Source organism: Botryllus schlosseri, unplaced genomic scaffold, assembly GCF_051294905.1.
Source record: "Botryllus schlosseri isolate E-star unplaced genomic scaffold, Bs_hap1 Bs21a, whole genome shotgun sequence".
Lineage (NCBI taxonomy): Eukaryota > Metazoa > Chordata > Ascidiacea > Stolidobranchia > Styelidae > Botryllus > Botryllus schlosseri.
Window position 1 is genome coordinate 41,008 of NW_027648630.1, and position 24,948 is coordinate 65,955.

A 24,948-nucleotide genomic window follows, 5' to 3' on the forward strand; every position below is an offset into this window, starting at 1 on the left:
CGTCTACATTGGCACTTTTTATTTAAAGTATATACAACAATATGACTTTATAACTCAAATATGACCTAACAAGGAAAATATGACTTTATATGACTTTATAACTTTCTTAATATACCCCATAGGGACGTGGTTTTCGCATTACAATTGATTTCACGACTTCCTGATGCATAGAAAAAAATATGACTTTAATGACTTTAAATGGCCCTAGTAGGGCCATTTTTATATGACCTTAAAAAATCAATTATATGACTTTATTTTATGGAAAATATGACTTTATATGACTTTATGAGAAAATATTGTATTTTTACATGTAACCAACGTCACTCATGGAACTGACGAGTAAAACATACACAACATAGCAGTAATACGCATCCATATTTATTTTAAACCACTGTTGTAGTACAGTTTCATGTTGTGTGGAATGTTGGAGTCTTTAAAGTGACAATTTGGACGTAAAATGACAGTAGTAAGGAAAATGAGCGCTCCACAGACGCTGATGTGGGTTGACACTTCTGCAGTTTTGCATTCAGCGCTGGTGAAATGTCTTGCCTTTGTAGCTCCATAATTTGTTTCATATTGTTTTTGTCCACTCGCTTCTTAATGTAATTTTTGAGCTCAAGCGGATCTTTTCTGAAATCAAGGGCATTTAGATCAGCATTAGCCTCTCTGATGGTGTACGTACAAATTTCCATTTTCTGTATCAAGTTTGAAATATTGTTGTAGTGGAGCCATATTTCGGTGACCAATATTCTTCGATTATTTATTATCGTGGTGCCCATCGTAAATACTATTTTATTCAAATCCAAATGTATTTGTATATAACTAGACCAAGATAGAGCTTTTTAGCCTGCCTACCCACTGACTGAACTTCAAATGACGTCCTACTTCAGTGCACAGAAGTAAAACAGATTGTGTAGCAACACAATGCAATGTGTGACCTCATAATGCAATGTGTGACCTCATAGGTCTGTGACTGTAATGTGATGTAGGCTAAATTTACAGCTTGCCTTCGTTCAATCAGAAACTGCCCTACTTTCTTAGTGCTTAATTGCTTCACCGCCTAAATTGGCACTTTTTATTTAAAGTATACAACAATATGACTTTATAACTCAAATATGACCTAACAAGGAAAATATGACTTTATATGACTTTATAACTTTCCTAATATACCCCATAGGAACGTGGTTTTCGCGTTAAAATTGATTTCACGACTTACTGATGCATAGAAAAAAATATGACTTTAATGACTTTAAATGGCCCTAGTAATAACCAATGTTGAATGCCGATTGATCATAATAATCACAAGCGTAAGTGATTGCAGTTCAAAATAAGATGGGGGGAGCACAACCTCAAGGTATTGTGTGGTGAGACACGCTATGTTCATTGTTCATATTGAAATAAAGCTAAACCTTTCCGGCTGACACTCGTCGGGGTAATCGTCAGCAACTATAGTAGAGAATTTGAAAATAACATTATATATTAATCGTATAAATATATGAGTGTCAGCCGAAAATATTCGGGTTTGTGTCAATATGAATATATTTTTCAATCGTATACTCAAAGTCCTGTACCTCTAAGGGTGTTAATATTCTAATATGAAAGCACGGTTTAGTACAGGTCATGAAAGCCGAACGTTACAACTCACCCTGCTATCCAGGTTTCCGTTCTCGTCTGTGTCGTACAGCTTGAACACAACTGTAAAAGCGGTTCTATTTTAAGCACGCTCACGTCCATATTTAGACGCGGAATACGCACATTGCAGTTTATCTTCGGGCCTGTTTCCTTCCAGCAACGATAAGTAACACACGATGTCTTTGAGATGGACGAATTCTTCGTCCGAGGGTACTTGGTCTGGGTTGCTGGAACGCGCCGTGGTGTCGACGGGTCGCGCGATCGATATTGAAGTCGACCGCGAGGGCAATTAAACTGAAATTTTACATGTTTTATGTAGGGGCGGAAGCTGGAATAAGATGCGCATTGCGCAATATAGGCACTGTTTCACAGGAGTGCCAAAAAACTAATGTCATAATACATTGCATAGACTCTTGGAGGTATAGTACTTCAACACACCATTGAAGAGTATATTCATATTGAAAACTATGTTCGGCTGACACTCGTCAGTGGTAATCGTCAGCAACTATAATTGAAATTGGTGATGCGATTGGTGAATACCATGTTCTTTCCAATTCTCTACTAGTTGCAGACTATTCTATTACCCCTGACGAGTGTCAGCCGAAAATATTTGGGTTCGTATCGATATGAATATACCATGCCATTCAAATGTATAATACACGGTGAATAATACAGCCACGCGCGGAGTACTGGTGTCGGAAATTGACATTGGCGTGACATTTGATTCTTCCAGCCAGATATAACAATCGTTTTAACGAAGTTGACTAAATTCCAGTGAATCAACGTCATAATTTCTTTGATTACTTAGTAATGTCTTTACCCACACGCTATCACAGGATCGTCTCAAGGTGAAAACCAGTTGACAATTCATCACTTTCCCTTCAGGCACGCGCCCGGAACAAGGTATTTGGTCGAGGCGAAGTGACGAAATCTGCCACCACTGTTATTTTATAAAATGGTTGAAATTTCGAATTGTAATAACTTTGCTTCTACTGGTTGGAAATGAGGCGAATCTGGCGTGCGGCGTTCTATAAGCGACCTGACATTTTAATAAGTAGAGAGTAGCACTGTCCTAATGCGCATACACTACACATATTGTTGATAATGTATACAGGTTGTACAAATGTCGATTCCAGTTGACAGACTAATACTACGCGCACTGTGTCGGCCGTTGGATTATATCATCACAGGATTCGCCTTTGTACGGTTATCGGTTATGTATACGAAGACGTGTCGAAGTAGGTACAAAGCTTTCGATTACATCTCGTGTGGCCAAATATCACGAAATTTTGTTCGGTATTATGGCATTACTGCTTTCCGTGAGGGCTTGATTTATGAATGAATCGACCGACCGGTGTAGTCGGGATTGAAATAGGATTGCCACAAATACCCTGTATGTGTTCATGGCCTTACGCGTAACATTCTATGTAATCCCAAGACGTAACCCAAATCCCGTTACAAACATAAACGATTCTCAGCCGTCCAAATTATATAAATTGCAGCGTACAGGTTCGAATTACGAATATCGAACGTTAGTCAGGGTGTTCAGTACTGACATGGATCGCATATACTGATAACATTATTACGGTAGATATCGGCTTTTGCAATAATGACTGCCTACACTGCATATCAAGTTCGAAACATACAGTTGAAGAGACTATGTGCGGTACTGAACTTCAATATACTATTGAATAATATATTCATATTGAAATAAACCAGACAAACTAGTTGCTGACGGCTACCCCTGACGAGTGTCAGCCAAAAATATCCGGGTTTATTTCAATGTGAATATATTCAAGGCCGTAAAATGTTGCATATGAACAACACAACAGATCCCTACATGTACTGTACCTCAGGCGCACGTACATTTCAACAGCTACAGACGACTGTGGGCGCACGATTTCCAACGAATTCGCATTAAACACGGCAGCTGGTAATTCGCATCATTAAATAACGACCACGCGACCCTTTGATTTGCTTCAGCACATGAAATAAGTTGTCATTATTCGGAGACCGACGGCGCTATACATTAAGGCTAGCGAGCGCACTTTTGGCTAATCGAGCCCGTGGGAAAAGTCGAGAAATAGCACACACTTGAGATGACAGCAACGTGACGTCACTGCGATGCATATCTCGCTCGAAGAATGCGAACAGTGGAAGGTCAGCTACACGTCTTTCGATGTAGTTGCATAGGGTCGATCATGGGCGATTATATGAGGATTCGTTACGTCACAGCGATGCAATCCAGTCTTCCCATCACATGGCGTAGTAGAGTTATCACGACAAAATCAATGCACAAATGAATGAATGGGCAATTGGACATATGTTTATACAGCGATATTGATGGCATGGGGTATATAGTATGGTCTGTCGTATAAACGCAGTGTTGGGGAAACCTATCAACGGAGATTGGGACTATTCACGACTACAGCTGGGGCGCAGTTAGAAGACAAACTAGGGGTATGGGAAGACGAAACAAATGTGTAGTTATAATTCTAATTGTCGGCTAGAACGCTGAAACTCCGGCAACAAAAACGAGTCTTATATACGTGAACACTGAACAGGGACGATATCGATAGGACATCGCAGCACATTCATAGTTGCCATCGAGGTTCACTGAAGATTTCACTCTTGTGAATAATTCAAATCATCGACGCGTTGCGGAAGAACGGACTTTATCTTGTAACATCTTTGACATTTACAATATCAACCTAGTGCTGACTATTATTTATGATCAAAAGATACCATATGCAGCAGTTTATATGAATACGCCGATATGGATTCCGACGCCAGTCCCGACGCGTGAAGACTGATATGTAGGGTTGAATTTAAAAAATATATCAACATAAAACTAATAAGGTCCTTGTTTGAAACATGTTTTTATTGTTGTAACCACGACGTCACGAATTGTTAATTGCGAGGTCACAGTGGGTCGGCATGAACAATTGAAATTATTCCGTGAATGTGGATCCTAAGACGTAAAAGGCTTCCGACCCCTGCCACAAACGGACCAAAAATATCTTCAACCAGGACCACATCGTTTTGTAGGAGGTCATCATCATCACAAAATCCATTCCGTACCAATGGTATGTATCTACAAGCTATAACTGTCGAACCGATGGCGATTTCGACGGTTCAAACCATTCCATATCCAATACGTCAAACGTACCGGGTGTAAATATACATGCTTTTTCGGAAGTATTTACACACAATTATGGCATAATTTATAGATCGTTTGAAAACAAATGCCTTGGCCGTGGTTATGCTTGTCACATTGTATCAAAGTTAACCATGGCCGAGATAGGACCGAAAGGAAATGAAAACTTTACCTTTGCAAAAAATCTTCATCTCGCAAAATGTTTAAAATGGAGATAAGCTACTGTGATTCCGTACAGTAAATAGAGATCTAGTATTTTTCAAAGAAGTCAAGAGTATATTGGCGTAACATCCCATGCGGCGATGCTGATGGTCACTGACCAGTGTACAAACCTGATGGTACAGTCAGTGATCGATTTTTCGTTTCACTATTGTCGGCCGTCTTCTTGACAACGTTATCGTTCGAGTCCTCGATTGTGACGGACGGCTCATCCCCAGAAGCGGGCGGGCGGAGGGAGTTGGCTTTTCCGTCCACCTCTGGAAGTGAAGGGATGGTAAAAAGAAACTGTTTCGTTTCGCCTTATAGGCGACAACGACAACAAATCATACCTATAGCGCGTCTCTGTATTAATAAATGATGGGTTCTCGTTCAATTATCGATATCTATGACGTGAACGTGACAAACGCTTCACTATAGGATAAAGGTGGTTAAAGTGGTCATTTCGTTGGTAGTCAAGATTAAGTAACAAAATCTGTACTCACGGACAAGCAGAAATATATATTTCAAAGTAAGTAAAAAGTATGTATGCTGAGCCTAGTTATTACCAAAGAAAACTGAGAAATGTGAAGTAGAAATGGTCTAACCAAATCATAACCATTAGAGTAAGTAGCGTGCCTATACTTGAGTACTCCCAATAATAAGGAGTTATTCGTTACTGACCAGATTACTATAGCGCGCACGCATATAGTTGGGCAGAGATCAAACTTTAGCTATATAATTCTAGATGTCTAATTAGATTATTGGGAGGGAAATGCCGGTAACCCAATTGTAATCTAATCTGTGAAATGTTTCTATGCCCTAATATAAAATCTTTATCTAATTTCTGGTTTTACTAAAAGTGTTACAGGATAACTGTATGGTGCGAAACGAGCCAGGCTTGGTGTACAGACATTAGTCATTCTCATGCTTACGATAATGAACTCTGATTTGATATGAACTGAACTTGATTTTTGTTGTGTTTCTTTCTTATTTGGAAATTATTTCCATTTCCAATTTCTTTTTGCGAATTCAGTAATGGTAATTATAATTGAAATAGTTGAAAATTTCCAAGTCGCAAAACTATGGAGTACTTGCTTCTGGCAAGACAAAAATGCCCGATGTCATATCTTCATGACGAGAGCAATAAATCATTGGAGACGCGGCTGTGGGCAATGTAAGGTCAAAGTGAGGGGGGCGAAGTAGAATCGACAGGAAGAGGTTTCGAAATATCAAGGAAACTAAGTTTCGTGCGTGAACAGCATCGGAAATAAATCACTAAAGCCGACTTCTTGAAACCAAAGCCAGAATATTGTGAGAATGTTTTAAATTATGCATCAGGGTCAGTAAGGTGGTTAATCTCTGTATCTGCTAATACGTGGCGTGCCCGACAGCGCTTACCAGCACGATAGACACCACCGCCAATCCAAATCGCCATTCCCAATCTAACGGCGGCTTATTTGTAACAGTATATCTGTCGCCAGATGTATCAACGCAGCGCGCGGTAGTAAACACAACACATTCACAAGCAAATGAATTCATCAAAAACAACATGCACTCTGACAGCGTTCGGTAAATACTCTATCATCAAGCCGCTGTCGTCATATCCGTATTGTCCTTGCAAAGGAGCATATTGTTTCTATCTGATGAGCGAGTGACGCTATGCAATTATATCCTCGAGAGATAGAGTTTCATCACCTGCGACTTTCGACCGGACGTACTTCACGCTGTTTGTTGGTACAATCTCGTAAGGTTATTACGCGCTGATACCGGTGGCTAAGATCTGCTATTTCCCGGTTCGTCACGGTAGCGCCTCTCGACTGTTATTGCTACTAGGCCTCACAATGATTCGAGTGCGCGAACCTGAATCTAGTAATAATTCTAATAAGTCGGGTCGAATAGTAAGAGACGGTTTATTTGAGTATACTAAAATTTTACGCTGCTTGCCACTAGGACGAGAATTATAGTTCCGATACTATCATCCACCGTGGAAGGTAGCAAACCTCGATTGGTCGTATTGCAGCATATACGCAACATGTAGTACTAAGCTACGCACGTTAGTGGAAACAACATATCTGTGGAGTTGTGATAAACCCGCAGTATTGACACAAAGTTCTGTGAAACCATCGAATATTAACTTGGAATGGCAACGACCGATTTTGCAGCTTCGTTCCGCTACGCTTGAAGCTGTAATCCGAATTGTTTTGCGGCAGCGACTGTAGGATTTCTAGCAATCCAAAAGTTATCTTCCATAGCGCAGAATTTACTGAATCTGGTCTTGATCCAAATCTACTGTCGCACCGATTCCGAAAATATAAAGTTTGGGAACCACTGCTCCAGTTGTCTTATTAGACGAATTTTCGGGAAATGCCTCTAATCTCATTCTGATCTAATTTGTGAAATATTCCTATGCTCCAATTGTAATTCTAATCTAATTTCTGTTTTTTCTGAAAATGCTGCAGTTTCGCGCTGCAATGTAGCGCGAAACGAGTCAACCTTGGTGTGCAGACATCTGCCATTCTCGTGCTTGCGTGGTACGAACTCGATTTTTGTGGTATGTCTTTGTAATTCGGAATTTCAATCAATTTCCATGTTTTTGAGGTTTCAGTAATTCAGTAATTCAATAATTAGGATCTAATTCGGAAAATATGTACAGCTATATTTCTGCTTCAAGTCTAATTCGGAAAATACTGTGCAGCTGTAATTGTAATTCGCATCTAATTTGGAAAAATTTAAAGTTTCATGGTTGTCAAGCTCTGCAATCAGTACACCAATCAGAGACGCACAGTCCCTGCGGTATAAACTCTATTTTTACAACCAAATATTCTTATCTGCGTCATCGCCCTTGAATAATGGATGTTACGGGTGATGTAGGGATATCTCCGCGAATTTAGCGCCGTGCGATACAGGCGACGAACACGGTAGGCGGAATGACAAACCCTGGATTACTCCATCGATATAGGATATAGATATGGGAGCACGCTGTGAATCCATATATGTGTACCGCCCTTTGGGTGTGAAAACACTCTACTCGCCAAAACTGTAGTATACAGCTGGCGCGTGTCAACAATTTTTGAACGGAAGCTGGGTGCTTAACGACCGTATTGCGCGCGTAGAGAGACACAGTATTTGCGGAAGTTCGTTCCCAGTCTTTACTGTATGGTAGCGTATTGAGATTCCGAAGCTATGTGCTCTCTGGTGGCAAATTTATTTTCGGAAGCATTACCTGGTCGATGAACATTAAACGCTAACGAGGCTGGATGAAACGGCTAATCGTGTCTGTAACACGCAGTAATCCTACTGTGAAGGCGCAAGCGATTCGCCCATACACACTGCATAAATGGGTGTAAAATAGGAGCTTTTATAAGAATTCCACCATACAGTACAGAGTGAGGTGAAATATATTGACATTGAGATGTATTCAATCTTGCTTTCACACCCATCCACAGAGTGAAACCGATTCAAATACACCAAACCTTATGGAAGTGTATGTTTGTTTGATGTTCATCGTGTTTCGGCTACATTGGTCATTTTACACCAGGCTAATATTCTTTATATTGATTCCGTATTTACCGACTTGTAGCACGGCCCACTTCTAGGCTTTTATAAAACACCGCTTGCGCGGATGACATGGCGTGGAGGAGCCTAGATAAACCTCCAACACTTGGGTACAGGAATTCTGGAGTCGACCTCGGTCGGACTAGAACCAGTAGCCCATTGGTGTTGAAGCGGTGAACCATATACCAACACGCTATCTCGCCACATCTAGGGGTGTAATGGATCCTGCGCACGGTACTGTACAAACGTTATGCGCCCTTTTGAGGTCGTGCAAGAAACCCCCACCCACCCCACCATGGAGATAGCTCTGTTAAAATTGGTGTGCCCGACTTCTTTTCATCCATTGGAATGAGCGTGAAAGCAAGGAATCATGCCACACTTTCATTTGTCTGTCTTGCAGTCAACTTGTATCAAAATACCCCAACCTAGTTTGTCTCAACAGAAGGAGTTCTCGTACCAACTAAAAGCAGTAGGCTACATTGAGCGTAAGCCATCTCGACACGATTTTTGATAAACAATTTTCTTTCCAATTCTCTTCTAGTTGCTGACGATTACCCCTGACGAGTGTCAGCTGAAAATATTCGGGTTTATTTCAATATGAATATACAATTGTACCTATGCCTATGCCGAGTTTAATATTTAAAACAGGGTTTGGAGTTTAACTTCATATCCAAGGCCAAATCTGAACTAATCCGAACCGCAGCTTCATATCCGGTGTTTACAAACGTATACTTGATCACTATAATCTAGTCTCAAGATACAAGACCCATATTTTATCGCGAACTGATACAATCTCAACACAAGGTCGGCACCCGCTTACCATATGACTTTGTTTCCTGCTTTTATTTCAACACCAAGCAGTTTTGTGCTCCAGGTAAGCCGCTTGTACTTCACCGAATACGATAATGTGTCAGGTACAATTACGCTATCGAGGTGTCAACACAATTACATTCCCACTCATAAATAGGTCTGGGCAAAATCGAGTACCTGAGTGATTAGATTCTGAATCAAGTACCATACCTATCTAATCTTAGATACGTATTCTTGTGGTAACTAATTATTTCGTCGCGGGCCGGACGATTTCGCTGGGCGGGCCGGATCCGGCCCGCGGGCCGCAGGTTGCCGATCCTTGTACTAGACTACTAGAGCACTAGATAATGAGTTTGAGTATCTGCATAGTATGAAATATTATTCATAATGGCGTTCTATTTCTGAGTTCGTCATTAGATATCCAAGAAAACTGCTATGGCATACCGCTTGGTCCAAATAGCTTTATATACATGGTCATGTAACGCGAGAATACAGTCGTTCGTGGACCTATGTCGACGAAACCCACTCTGATGGTGGTTCAACAAATTGTTTTTAGTGAGCCACCATTCTAAACGATTTGCAACCATCCGCTCCATCGTTTTACACATGTTGCTGGTGAGTGAGATAGGACGATAAGAGGATGTCTTGGTTTCATCTTTACCTTGCTTAAGTATGGGCACAACAATTGAATGCTGCCACGATTCGGGACAAGAACCAACTGCCCAAATGTTATTGATGGCTGATAGCATGACCAACTGACTTTCCTCGTCCAGGTGCTGCAGCATCTGATAGCAGATTCTGTCCGCTCCCGGAGAAGTGCTTTTGCGATTATTTATTGCACGTTTCATTTCTACCATATTGAATGGCGCGTTTACTCCGAGTGTTCGGGTATTATTTTCAACAGGAGGCAACGAAAGATTGGATTCCATTAAAGTTCGCCGATGAAGGAATTGGTAATCTAAATTATTGTTGCTGCTGGTTTCAGCAAAACTATTTGCGAGAGCATTGGCCTTGTCCTTGCTGTCAGTCAGATGGTTGTCAAGATGATTGAGTACACGGATATGGTTCCAGGATCCGCTGTACCCGTTAATCGACCGCACGACACGCCACACTTGGTACAACTTAGAATTGTGATCAAGAGAACTACAGAAGTTATCCCAGTAGGATTTTTTGGCTGAAAGTATGATCCTTCTAGCGTCTGCTCGCCTTCGTTTGAAGACTACGATATCTTCCATTCTGAATGATCGCTTCAATTTGCAGAAGGCCGCCCGTTTCCGGCGAACCGCCCTGGAGCAACCCTCATTCCACCATGGGACGGAACTCTTTCCTTTGATATGTTTTGTTAGGGGTATGCTTTCGGTCGCGGCTTTGATTGTCGAGTTGCTGATCTTTTCTATAGTTATCTCGTCTAGATTTTTAAAGTATTGCGAACATAGCTTTTGAAAAACGTCCCAGTTGGCTTTCTTGAAAGACCAAGACCGGTAATGGAATTCATCCCCGTGACTGGATAACTGCAAGTCGTTCATAACAACAAAATGGTCGCTCCCCAATAGTTCGTCCGTCACCGAGGTCACAACCTTCGGGGCGATATCTCTGGATGCAATGCATAGGTCTAAAAGTAAAGTCCGTGTGGTACTCGATACGGAGATTTCAATACGAGTTGGCGTTGTTGTATTGATAACAACCAAGTCATTATCGTCTATTATTGAGTGAAGATGACGACCATTCGTATTGATGGCACCACTGCTCCATATTGGATGGTGAGAATTGAAGTCACCCAACAGGATCGTTCTCGAGTTGCACTGCGCAAAGCATCGCTCGAAGAGAGCGTGTGAAATTGCTCGATTCGGTGGGATGTACACGTTAATTATTTTCAAATCGTGCAATTTGATAATCTGGGCCTCTATAGGATAAATGTTGTCTATGGGGACTTCGAAGAAAGACAGGTCTTGTCTGGCAAAGATACATACACCACATCCGTGCTGGTCTCGATCTTTTCTAATAAGTTTGTAATTCGCAATTCTGGGAGTGTACTTATCGATCAGGTGCGTTTCCTGCAGGGCAATGATGTCGGGCATTTTGTTAAGATTTTCCAAGTAATATTTCAATTCGTGGATTTTCCGATATATCCCTCTACAGTTCCATTGCATGATTCTTATCGACATTGTGTTCCGTTACTCGATACATTGGAGTCAGTAATAGATGAACTATTGTGAGTTGCCATGGCACTCGGTTTGGTAGTAGAGGCAATAGATCAGAGGTCTCAAACTCAAATGAGCTCGCGGGCCATTTCCTAGTTTTTGATGACGCCGCGGGCCGCAGCATCAATAATCGGGATATTCAATGTATATAGGTTTCAACTTGGCCGTATTTGACGGGTCCTTGCAGACAGGCATTCCACAGACATCGTGAAAATGAGATTTACTATTGCATTATTCACGCTTTACACGAAATAAAATCACATTTTCAAATATTTGAATAATTTTTTTGTGCCGGGCATACTTTTTCTAATTAATAAGTTAAAAATATAATACGAGAGGATGCATCATGACATCGTAGAACTGTCGGGTTATAATAGTGCAGCTAGTGGACCTTTGACGTGCCACAACTTGATGTAGTATATTTTAAAATAGACTGAAGATTGATCTGATGTCAGAGCATTTGAGCGGTGTAGCCTAATCCTGGTTTTGATAAAGTCGAGATAAATGTAGGCTATTGTTATTGTCATTGCCAAAGTCAAATTAAATCAGCGTTATATTTTGCCTTCGGTTATTATTGGAAAATATAAATAACAACTTGAATATAATAATTATTGAGCCACAGTAATAGCATTGCTTCTTAGCCTTTTTAGCGATCGTACCCCTTGTGCTTCCAATGAGATTTCTCGTAGCGCCTGTCCATTTTCAACAAAATTTCTGATGGTACCTATATTAAAATCAGAAAGCCCATTCACACAAGATTATTTTCCAGTTGAATAAATTGGCCAGCATATAGGCCTAATTCCACAATGCATCCCGCACACCCTGATGTGGTGCTTAGTACCACGATGGGGTCTACGGACCCTGGTTAAGAACCCCTGGAATAGAAATGTCCAATCGGCGAATAATTCATGGGTGTTACAGCTGTAGAGCGAAGTGCTACCCTACTCGCCTACGATAATAACATGGACATAGAGAACAAACAACACCCAGCATGTAACCAACTATATGTCACGCGAGTCATAGAATGCCAATGGTTGCCATACTGACCTGATTAGATAGGCAGCGCAAGCTACGTACCTTTTGATATATTACTATTCTCCATGACAGTTTCATAGATTGTTGCGCCCGTAGGATTAACAAGTCACCGTTTCGATTCACAAGTCCTTGTCTGATTTTAACGTTTGATCCGACACAACTCGAGTCATTTTTATTTAATCACTCAGTCAATTTAAAACCGAGTCATTTTACGAGAAGGTCGCACCAAACCAAATAACAATTTTAAGTCACGAATCATCAACGGGTTCTATCGTGATGAACTAGAAATGTGACGTAATAGCTGATCTTCTACCTCATGGTAGCTTTTAAAAGTGATGTGATAGCGAAGTTTGTTGAGATCCCAGTGATTTTTATAGTAGTTTTAGATTGAACTATAAGCTCTTATATCTAAAAAAAATATATGGCCCTTTAATATATTGTTGAATACTTGTAATTCCAAAATGCCGTCGCGGGCCGCACAAAATGCTCTCGCGGGCCGCATGCGCCCCGCGGGCCGCGTGTTGGAGACCTCTGCAATAGATGGTGTCACCCAGGTGGAGCCATGTGGCTCAAACCGTTGCACGTCAGGGATGGAGATGACCGGTTCTACATTTGAAACTATGGTAGGCCTATTTGGTGTAGTTGCTCTGTTGGCAGATAAGTCCATTGCTACTTGGTTGTTTATTCTGGAAATCGGTATGGATATACCGAGGTTTTCTCCCGCGGACTTCGCGATGATCGTTTCGATATCAACTGTCTTATTCTCTGCAAATGAGAGCAGGGTGTTTTTGATCACTTCTGCAATGAAGGTAAAGAAGGATTCGGTTGGGATCGTTATGTTACCATTTGTTTGGGTAAGGCCTGCAGAGCTCTGTGATTTACTGTGCATGGGGACGGCGTTCGAACCCGCAACGGGCTTCGACGTTCGTTCTGTAGGTGCATGCGCCTCTGTGTTCAGACGTACAGAGCTTCCTAATAGTGTCTCAGCAACTACCGCTTCTATAGGGGCGGTTTTCTGTTCTTCCAATTTACGCGCGTCCCTGTAATTTAACTTATCATTAGCCATAATAGATTGAATTCGCGCCTCTTTCTGAAAACGGGAGCATCCTGCATATCCCGCAGAGTGGGCTAAGCCACAATTGACACAATGTAGTTCATTATTACAATTGTCGTATGTGTGTCTGTTCCCACATTTCGTACATCTCTGCGCGCTCCTGCAATACTTGGCTTTATGCCCGAAACGGTTACAATTGAAACACCGAGTGGGTGGCGGATTATATACCCTGGTCCGGAATCGAAGAAAACCTATTTGCACCACAGTTGGTAGAGTGGGAGACGCAAAACATAAGAGAACAGAGGTACTCTTCGATAGACCTTTTACACCACGATACGGAAAGCGACGCACGAACGTGACACGAGAGTTTTCAAGAGCTTCAAGTATTTCCTGGTCGGATAGATCGATAGGAACATCCGATATGACGCCTCGACTTTCCAATGGTTTGCTACGATATAGCTCTGCTTTGATTTCAATATTAATTTTCCCCTCACCAAGATCGGTGCACGCCGAGAGTTTCGTCACCTGATTTGAGTTAGAGCAAACTACACAAAGGTTTCCCGAGGGAAGAACCTTAATCTCCTTGTACGAACCGCCTATGACTCGCACTAAACTTCGATTGATAGTAATCGGATTGTACCGTCGCAGAGGTTTAGCGATTCCTGAAATAACTCCCGAGGTGTCATCTGGGCAGAGGATAACAGATCCGCTACTCCTGCCTTTTGATGCAGGACCTTCAGCTTCCTCACTAGCTGGGCGCTTATGCCCGCCAGATCCGCTCATCTTAGAACGTCTGGCTACAACTGCGCTTCCCGGCTAGTTTGTAAAGGCTATGCTAGTACCGGTACTCAAGTTTGTTTTTCAGGCGCAGTAACATACCGACGGAGCCCATTTGTGTACGATTACAAGCAACGATCTGCACAAAAACATCATTATTTGTCACCGTTGAGTCCTCGTCATCTCCCGATGCAATTTTACGTTTGAAAAACTTGAATAAATACCTATATATTGGCGTGAAGTCTGTGTTGTCGCAGTACATGTATTGATTTGGTGGCTTCAGTAGATCCGTATATTAACTTAACGCGCGATGTGTCGCTGAAGATTGGTGATAATGATGTAAAATGTCTTTAGGTATTGGCATCTGTTGAAAATCATTACCGTCGTGGAAATATATATCAAATAAAGTTACTATTCCGTACAGTTAATCCAGCGAAATTGCCTCTTAGTAGCAAGTCTTGAATTTTGAATTCATTACCGCACAATGCCCCGACTGCCATGAACGCAAAACGGCATGTCAGATTTTCGAGACAAAAATACGCTCTCTCGATTTAGCGAACATCAAGGATCGTTTACCGCGGCGAATCGTCCGAGATCGCACCGTCGTAATCAATATTCACATTTCCGTACACCAAATAGCCCTTGAGATCGTTAGCCGATAACGACAATTATTGTATTATTGCCGCCTTAAAAGATGGTTCGCTTGCAAGATTGAAAACATTAGGAATGAAATTTACATATCATCGAATTCGCGAGTAATATTGATTGCCGGCGCCACAATAACATAAGTTATTGTTTAGAAGTACCAAGCCATGCGTGTGATTCTGATGTAAGCCGTGCTCTTGGTCTGCTGTTGTTCATATTTAATTGGCATATTTAGTAATTGTTTACCTTTCTACAGGCATAATCAGTAATTAGGATCAATGATGTTAGTGTAGGATTGTTGCCGGAATAAATTGGTAAGATTTGCATTGTTAGGTAGGACTCAGTAGGCTAGTATTGATTCTGCTTTTGTGTAACTTTTAGTTCACCGTATCACTTCCGTATTTCCACTGCAAAAAGAAGATACATGCGCCTTGGCTTTAGTCAACGAATACATAAAGGATATACAAGTGTGGATTTGGTTGTGGTACGCGTTGACTACCGGGAGCCTTGCTACGTAATTCGAGTTTGATCTTGAAGAGCCGTAATAATTGGTATGTTATATTTATCATGTGTAAGTCGTCAGAATTCGATATCAATCACAGTAAATAAATGTGTTGCAGTCATGCTGTCTCGACAAGTGCGAATCAGCAACCAATTTCTACAAACATAAATTTTAATTTTCGCTGTAAATCGATTTCTTAATATCATTCTTTTGAGCCGCATGAAGGCTAGCAGGGGGCCGCAAGCGGCTCGCGGGACAGCGGTTGGAAATCACCAATCTATAGGCTCCTCCTCGCAATGTCATCCGTTTGCACGGTGTCTTACAAAAGCCTAGAAGTGGCTCGTGCAACAAGTCGGCGGTTACGGAGTCACAAAAATAAGGAATATCGGCCTGCTGTAAATGACCATTGTAGTTTCCAAACACCTCCAATACCACAAACAATAACATCGTGCGACACAAATGTAACCTTTTTAAGCTAAATACCACATGCACAGCAGTAGGGCTATACAAAAATGACTTTCTTCTGGATTCCGGAAACTCACTGATCAAATTGTAAGGTTGCCTCAATAAAACGCTGCACAACAAATTTAGCTCAACCAGTAGAAGCGAATGCAGAGCTAATTTTAATTTTTAAATTTATGATAAAAAAAAATTAAAAAATTAGATTTCAAACTTTACTGTCAAGCCTATGAAATTGCTACGTTGCCTAAAAGAACGACACATAACAATTTCTTCTCACTGTTATCCCGTAGAAGAGAAGTTATTGCTGTTGAAACTTGTGGAGATATGCAAAACTAGCCTACTTGGACGGTTGGTAATCCCAGAATTACTGATGAAATACTCAAATAACATCGCTTCCACGGGTTGGAATTGCGTCAAATTTGTTTTACATCGTTTTTGTAGATTATAATTCAACAATTTCATAGGTTTGTGTTTAAAATATGAATTTTATTTATTTATTTTTACCAGAAATTGAAAATTTTCAATTGGATATGGGGCCGCTTCCGCTGGTTGGAATTGAGTCTAATTTTATGTGCAGCGTTTTTCAGGCACTCTAACAATTAATTTAATCAGGGAATCCCGGGATCCGGAAAAATTTATGTTTAAACAAACAACCCTAATGCACAGTCATCCGACTATAGGTTTTGAATAGACCCCATGGCGGCGTTCTAGGAATAATCAATGTTCTTGCAACTATCGCTGTCGCAGGCAATTGTACTCAGGCAACTGGAAAAGTGATTCAGTATCGCTAATACCATTGTAAAGTAATTGACGACTGCGTGGTTGAAAAAACACGTAAAGTTTATGGTCATTGTGAAAGATACGAAAGGAACCCTAGTTCATATTTGCAGGAAATAGCGCTACGAAATCACGTGCACATAGAAATTAGATAACTTCTCGGCAACCCCTACACGATTTTACCTGTGATTGATTATTATATATTCCTCATCGACAAGCAACTATAATGCAGCTGAGAAATCGGGCGCACTTATTGTCAGATGCACAAGGCCGCAGCTGCTAAACACCATAATTCACAATATGCATACATACATTGCGTGTTTACTAGCTACGAAAGGATCCCTAGTCGTTGCTGACCCCAATGGGACCTTCCACCAATTCTCTGGAATCGTGAAGAGTAGAACTAAATAACAATGACCATTTAAAGACTGCCGATAAGTTTCTGCTTCAGGCGGGTCATTTCTGAAAATTTAGTCCATTATCCCAAATTGCAAGAAGAGGTCTTCGACGAATGCGAACCCGGCAAACTATAGGTATCATATCCCACGTGTCAAAGCGCAACGTACTATAGCAGGGGTCTTCAACACGCAGCCCACGAACTGATTTGAAATGTCGGGAGAACGTAAAGCATTTCGATGTAATGAAATTTATTTCATTTTAAAAATGTTGTTGTTGTTCAAAATAAGCGGATAACCTGTGCCTAACAGAACTATTCCTCATTAGCTGATATGAATGGGCAATTGGCCATATTGCCTGGACGTGCGATGGCCCATACATTGTCAAGACCGACATACTTAAGAAACGACTTGAAACTTCGACACAAGATCAAGCTTTGCGAACATATAGTTTTCCAGCAAGTACCCTTAGTACCGTATCTAGCTAACCCCAATATCGATTCTTTTGTCGATGAAAAGGGCTGCCAGGTACCCGGCGCAGCTCATGGTTCAAATTAGAATGAAAGTGATGGTCATGATATTTTATGTTTCATTATTATTTCTTTATTCAATTATTTTTTTCTGACTACTATGTCCGTCGCCCACGATAGGGAGCATGTCTTTCTACTGACATAATGATATAAAAACGTGGTTATCCAACTTTGTTTCCTATTTCTTCTCGGTATTTAATTTATGCGGCCTGCGGCCTTTTATAAATTTTGAAAAGTGGCCGCGATATGTTTTGAGTTGGTGACCCCTGTCCTATGGCATGAGGTTGTTGTTTGGCCACCACGATAGAGATTTAAATGTCGGGAGCATAGTAATCAATAGCATAGGAAAGCTACAAATGATAGCTAGTGCTATGTTTGTTTGTTTGATATGGTGTTACGACTACATTGGTCATTGTACACCAGGCCGATAATCTCTATTTTTATTCTGTGTTTACCGACTTGTAGCACGGCCCACTTTTAGGCTTTGTATAAGACACCGCTTACGCGGATCACGTGGCGAGGAGGAGCCAAGAAAACCTCCAATACTTAGAGGCCAGTAGTTCCCAACAAGGGCGTAGCCAGAAAAAATATTTGGGGGGGCGAAAAATTCGGTGACGTAAATGAACCCCCCCCTAAAGATAAGGAGAAAATAGGTAAAAAACGATGGTCTTATAGGGCCCTTATTGGATGATTAATACAACATCTGGGGCGATCGTTTAACATAGATCCCACTCACAGACCTAAAGTGATGTAATAATAGAATGATTGTGGAAAACTCGGGCGTCAAAAGTTTCGCGCGGAGCGCTAAAATTTTTCATGGATAATGAATGAAATTGGTTCATAATATTGTTACTTGCTTATTGCAAATACGTTTTCATTTTCGGATTTACCGGTATTGCATATAGAAGTGGTGTCATCGAACACTTAATTATATACATCTTGAACTGTGTTCATATCACATGACAAGACTATTTATGAGTTTCTTTTTTCGACACGCCCCCGTTTATGACAGTGAAAAATTTCGCGTCCCCCTTATCATCATATCACAAAATGCCACAAGAATGCGAGCAATCCCAACGGATAGTTTGATGGCATGGAAGGTTATGACATATGACTGTTGATGAGAGAATTCACAAATTTTAAATTCGAACGCAGAGCAATAACCATGACTTGGAGAGAAATCAGGCGGAGCGCGAAATTGTTTTTCGGTTTACCACAGCTTCGCGCCCCCCTTCATTTATTGCTGTTATTTCATGACTTACGGAGAAAGCAGTCACCACTCAAAAGATCGCTCACACGCAAGGTCGTAGCCAGAAAAAAATGTTTTTGGGGGGGTCAAGTATAGGGAAGCTCCCCCGTGGGAACACCTCGCAGAACCGTATATCCTTCCATGGCCAATTTCATCACTACCCTTTATACACACGATTCTTAGACGCACACACACACATACCCTATGGAAGCTCCCAGTTATTGCCAACTATAGCTTGTACTGGGCGATCGTTTCACGGACGAGCCCAAATCGCTGACATTAGGTGTTGAACAATCAGTGTGAATTTCGGGCCTAGTCGCGCAGAGCGGAATATTTTTTTGAATAAATGGAAGAATTTGATCAATAATATTGGAGCGTGTATATGAGCAAGTGGTGTCCATTCTCATTACTTTACTTCGTTGAAGCACGGATATTTAGTAACCTCTGGTAAAGATTGCCGCTATCGCTGATACTTGAAAAGACCCAGAAACGCAGTAAGCCACGCTGCACAAAGTCGGCATCCGAGACCAGAAGTTGAATGCATGGGAGAGTGAAATGAAGAGTGAATAGTGAAATGAAAGTGAACGATCGCGAAGCGCTTGAAGAAAGACGCAAATATCAACGATACTTAAAAAGACAATGACACTGAACTGTATAATTTCCATGTCGTGATGCACAAGGCCTAACAAGCGTCATTTAAGTGCCTTGAATTCATAATAATATTAATATTGTGCAAATAGAAAATCAATAGCCACCTTAAAACATAACATTTCGGGCTTTGGCCGAAACAAAATCAGCGATAATATCCTCAAATTCAAGTTTTTGAACGTAGTCTCTTTCTATAGACAGACTGGATGGAGCTGATAGGCGATCATCATTCATGGCAGAACGTAAATACGACCTAATCAGTTTGAGCTTTGAGAAGCTCAGATAAAGTTACAGACACGAGCATAAATACGGTGTCGATTCAAGTAGCTTTGCATTAACTAACACCTGTAAAACATCAAACGCTGTTGCACTATACGATCAAACGTGGTTTCACTGCTCCGCACCAGCGTCTTAAATCTGTCAATTTCCGCAGCCTACTCCATAAAGTACGTCCTTTCGGACTGCAGGAAACATTGGTATCGTGGTAAAAACAACATTGTATCACAATCTCGCTCTTTTCGGTTTCGTATGATTCATCAATGATGGCTGTCGTACTGACTTTGCCTTGAAACAGAAGTATAGTCGCATATGATGAATATGTAGATCGAACGTTTTTTTCCCATTCTGCAATCCAGAGTTTTGTTACTTTCTCTGTCTTTTCATGCGAGCGACTGAATATTCCGATGACTTTCTTTTGAAACTTGGCGGTTTGGATTTGAGTTAACATCGGTTTCATTCGACGAGTCAATTTCCTGTACATAGCTTCTGCTTTGCGAGAAATTTCACTTTACGCTGTCTTTTGATTTCGAGAGCTTCCCTAAAAGGTAGGAATCGGTTGATTTGAACGGGAAAATTGTCCTCGTATCACAGTAACTTTATATATTTTCAAAGATAGCACTTATTGTTGGGCTAGGCACAATGTCCAGAGGACTCGCATCTGAAATCAGTATTAACTCTACCAATTTGAGTCTACTAGGGAAATTGTTCCTCTCTTTACCAGTAGGGGTGTGCGAAATCGACTACGCGAGCGATTCGATACTGAATCACACATTTGGCTTCGAGTCCAGTGGAGTATTCAAGTATCAGTCATTATGACGAAATACCAGTATGTAAGATGTCACAGTTCATATATATACCTTTTACGCTACTACAAAGAATATAATGTCTGTACTTTGATATTTAATCCACAATAGGTACCAATCTCATTGCACTTTGTGACAATACTGTGGGTCGATCATGACTTCAGAAATATGTTAATCCCAGCAACATTCATAGCTTTTTACTACATGTTTTGTAGGCTCTGATACGGCCAGTCGAGGTTTCAATGCTCCCACAGTGGAAAATACCGCCGAAACTATAATTCTCGTTAGTCAATTACATTTCATAGGCAAGGAGCGTATAATATCAGCACTCCGAAAATTTCACTACTCGACTCGAATCATTATATATATTATTCGAAGCAGATTCGAGTATTCGTATCATCATGACCAGCCCTACTAACCAATATGTGTTCATTGTTCATTTATTAACTAAACTTATCATTTCGATCGTATTTCCACTGTGGAAGCCTTGGAACTTTCTTGGTCATATAACAGCATACGAAAGCTGTTGTACAAAACTACGTTAGTGGAAATGAAATATTTGTAAACCTGCAGCATCTGCAATGAAATAGCAATGGTCGACAAATACCATATCATTTTTAATATGACGTAGACCCGGCATTGCATTCTTTGCGGTTGCATGAAAGGTACAGATTTGCACTTTCCACATTTCCCATACCCCTATGATGTCATAAGTAGTGGTACTCGACTCGACGCCTAATATTCGATTCATGGTCAAATCACTCAGGCGCTCGATTTTCACAACCCTACCAATGAATACTACAAGGAGATTGTCAGTGGTCATCAAATCTCACAAAACATCATATTTCAATAATGAGTGGCGGCATCTCAAAATCTATTCGGGTGGCCAACAAGTTACAAATCCCATTGGGAGTGTTTTTTTTTTCACATACTTTTTCAGGCCCCGCCGAGCATCTGAACTTGATGGCACCGATTTCAAACCTTAGTCGTCTTTCAGAACCCGAGCCATGATACACATCTTCTGATCGTTACGTTCAAGTATTAGTGGGAATCAATTGCACACAAGGTAAAGTCTGTTTGCAGCGATTCAATGTTACTCAGTTTCGCGATGTCGCTTTTTAATGAATACGACATAAAACAAACACTAATTAGCGTAAACTCGACCGCATTGTCTCAAAACCAGGGAGAGATAAAAGCCAAAGCATGTTATGCCCCAGACACTATAGTTAGGCCAGCAATGATATCGTGCACACCAGGTCGAAGCCGCCAATGCAGATGCGATTGCGCAGTAAAGCGATGATATAGTGTGAACTAGGCCTATTGCAGATGCGATTGTTCAAGCCTGCGGAACCAGGCTAGCTCGATACGCGATAAATCAGGCTAGCGACGATTGCCACGCGCACAGGAATGAATGATCTAATTTAGCGACCATCTCAGCGAGAGATCATCACAGACTTTTCCCCCTAATTGAGAACACGTTTCTCGCAAATCAGCCGCGCGGCACACTGATAACGCTATTATTGAATTGCAACTGAGTATTAGAGTTACAATGATCATTTCAAAATGACGGGGTTTCGCGTTTCAAATAGGGAATTTCGACCCCCGAAACCCCCGTGGCTACGAGCCTGCCACACGCGCGTATCGAAATCGATGACGTCTCTAATGAGGTCGCATCGATTCGCCTGATTACCAATAGGCCTTTTGCAGGACTTCGATCACGTGACTACATACGCATAGCAACAACAAATTGGTTAGCAAGCTACTTTCTCGCGCACCTGCTTCAGTGCTAAATAGCGCATAGTGTACTGTTGATTTCTGGTTGTAAACGTTTCGGAAATTTGTTGTAGAAGTCATCAGAGATTTACCTGTGCTAGATGTCAATCTTGTACAAAGCATTTAGAATGATATCGTCTCTAATGAGGTCGCATCGATTCGCCTGATTACCAATTACTGGTCAGAAATCACTTAGGCGTTTGAGCATTTTGTACGAGGTGGCCGCCACCTCGTAAATGTGGTCACGAGGTGGCGCAGCCACCTCGTAACCGCGTAAGTCGGCGCCTATGCCGCCGAGTATAATATTATTTACTAGTATGCAGACTTGTAAGCTTGTAAGCTACCAATCTGGATAGTTGACGGTCAACTCAAAACTTTTTTTGATTAGTTCAAGTTGTGGATTTTGAAAAGTGAGCAGTTTTAGTTACAGTAGCGAATTAAAAAAATAGTTGCCAATAACTGGAAAACTCAGGTCATCGTTTTGCATGAATCGTGATAACGTCTTTGTGATGTTCTTGCAGCCATTTCTAGCTCAGAGTCATCACTGAAGAGACTGCCGTAGGGGTGATAGGGGTTGAAAGCCTTCCCATTTTACCTAGAAACCCTTACTTTTAGAAGTGACGATTCTGTATCCAATATTTCCTATCTCGTTAGCGATTCACTGATTTGTATTATCAGTGCTGCCAATTATCGACAATCGACAGTGAATAGCGGTATGCGATCTGGTTAGTTAGTTGCAGAGCTTTAATGGCCGTGGTTCCAGTTACGCATCTCGAACACCCAGTAGTTTGTAGGAGTCTGTTGGTATATATTATTTTAGGAAGTGGGTAGAGTTTTATCATTGGCCGAATGATTATGATCAAGTGTTGTAAAGGAAAAATGATACCATAAAATGAAACAGAACGAGAAAAGGTAATGTCAAAGTCACAAAATATCTGCTTTGCTTGCAGTTTTACCTGTTTTCTGATGAAATTCAACTATGGGCCTCTTGATCGGTACGAAGATGCCAGGATTGTCATCAAAACTTTTCGAAGCTTTCAAAGCGTGCTCGTGCTTGGTGATGTTAATGAATGCGTATCAGAGCGGTCTTCCGACTCCCTCTTTGTTGAAAGTCTTATCGAGAATCCATGATAACTGCACCATGTCGATCTTTAAAATGGGAAAGGAGAAGCTCCTGAAAACATAATGGAATCACTTTATCGAAGTACTCCTCAGAGTAAACATGTTAGTCACACAAAACGGGTACAGAAAAATATAGAACAGCGTTTCTCTACCTTACCAGCTTGTGTAACGGTAAAATTTCCAAAAATCAAGGTCAACACAGAATGTAATGGCGACAACATCATGCAATTTGAAACCCAGAATCTTAACATTATTCAAATGAGAAATTTGCTACCGTCCGTTTGATATCACACCTGTTATAACAGGTCTCATTGAAGCCTCTGAGAGACGGGATAAAACCAACAACTCACTTTTAACCATTTGGTGTATTTTGGAAGAAACGCGACCAAATGTTTGCCAGATATATAATACTGTCAAACATCGCTAATTTGGTATTTTAGAATGTCCTCAAATTTCGGAAAGTATTTACGACTCATGACTGGTCTTTAACGAGTTGTAGGTTACTTTCAAACATGGTGCAGCACTTGAAGCATTGTTCGCTGAAGACTTCCAGGTTAGCATAAGGTATCGCCAGGTTAGAAAATGCTAAGAACCACAGCTCTAGTCATTTAGTATACTACCTTGATGATAGCACTTCATACAACACACACATATTTCAGCAGAGAAGTTGTGTCCAGTGATAATCAGTTTAACGATGGACTTGTGTCATAGCTATAAATGGAAATTGTTAACATGACGGATCGAATACTCTCAACCGATGCTACTTGTTGGAGGTTCTCATGCGAGGACAGTGGTTCTTAACCTTTACTAACTCGGTGAACCACTACATTAATCTGAAAACATTGTGAGAACCCCGTATTTTCGGCAAGTCACTAATAAGCTACCAGGTAACACATCTAATACACTACCGTACTATAGAATACTGGTCCACTGAATCAACTTTGCATTACCATCACTGTTGAAGGAAAAAAAAACATATAACATGAACACACAACATATATTGCAGTAAATGATTGAGATTTCTGCTGTATGAGTCTGGTTCAGAATGACTTAGACAACTAAATAATTCTAATTGTTTGATTTCACTAGTTGTAGGAAAATGTCGGTAATATAATTGTAACATAATAAGTGAAATTTTTCTGTTCTCTAATTCTAATCCGATTTCTTAATTCTAATGCATTCAGGATCATCCAGAATTGCTACAGGACAACTGTACCGTGCAAAACGAGTCGGGCATAGTGTGCTGATATTTTTCAGCGTCATGCTTATTAGAATAAGGTATGATATGATATGAACGGGACTTTATTCCGTGTCCAAGCTTTTGCAAATTGAGTAATTCTAGTT

General features: G+C 40.9%; 1 long non-coding RNA gene across 1 annotated transcript; it reads right to left on the reverse strand.

The window, feature by feature from the left end:
- Nucleotides 1-1,290: 1,290 nt before the first annotated feature.
- Nucleotides 1,291-9,546, reverse strand: LOC145459874 (uncharacterized). Its single transcript, XR_013921582.1, has 3 exons — nt 5,122-9,546; nt 1,756-1,926; nt 1,291-1,695 (listed from the first exon to the last, which is right to left on the reverse strand). It is a non-coding gene; the product is annotated as an uncharacterized LOC145459874 (long non-coding RNA).
- Nucleotides 9,547-24,948: the final 15,402 nt, after the last annotated feature.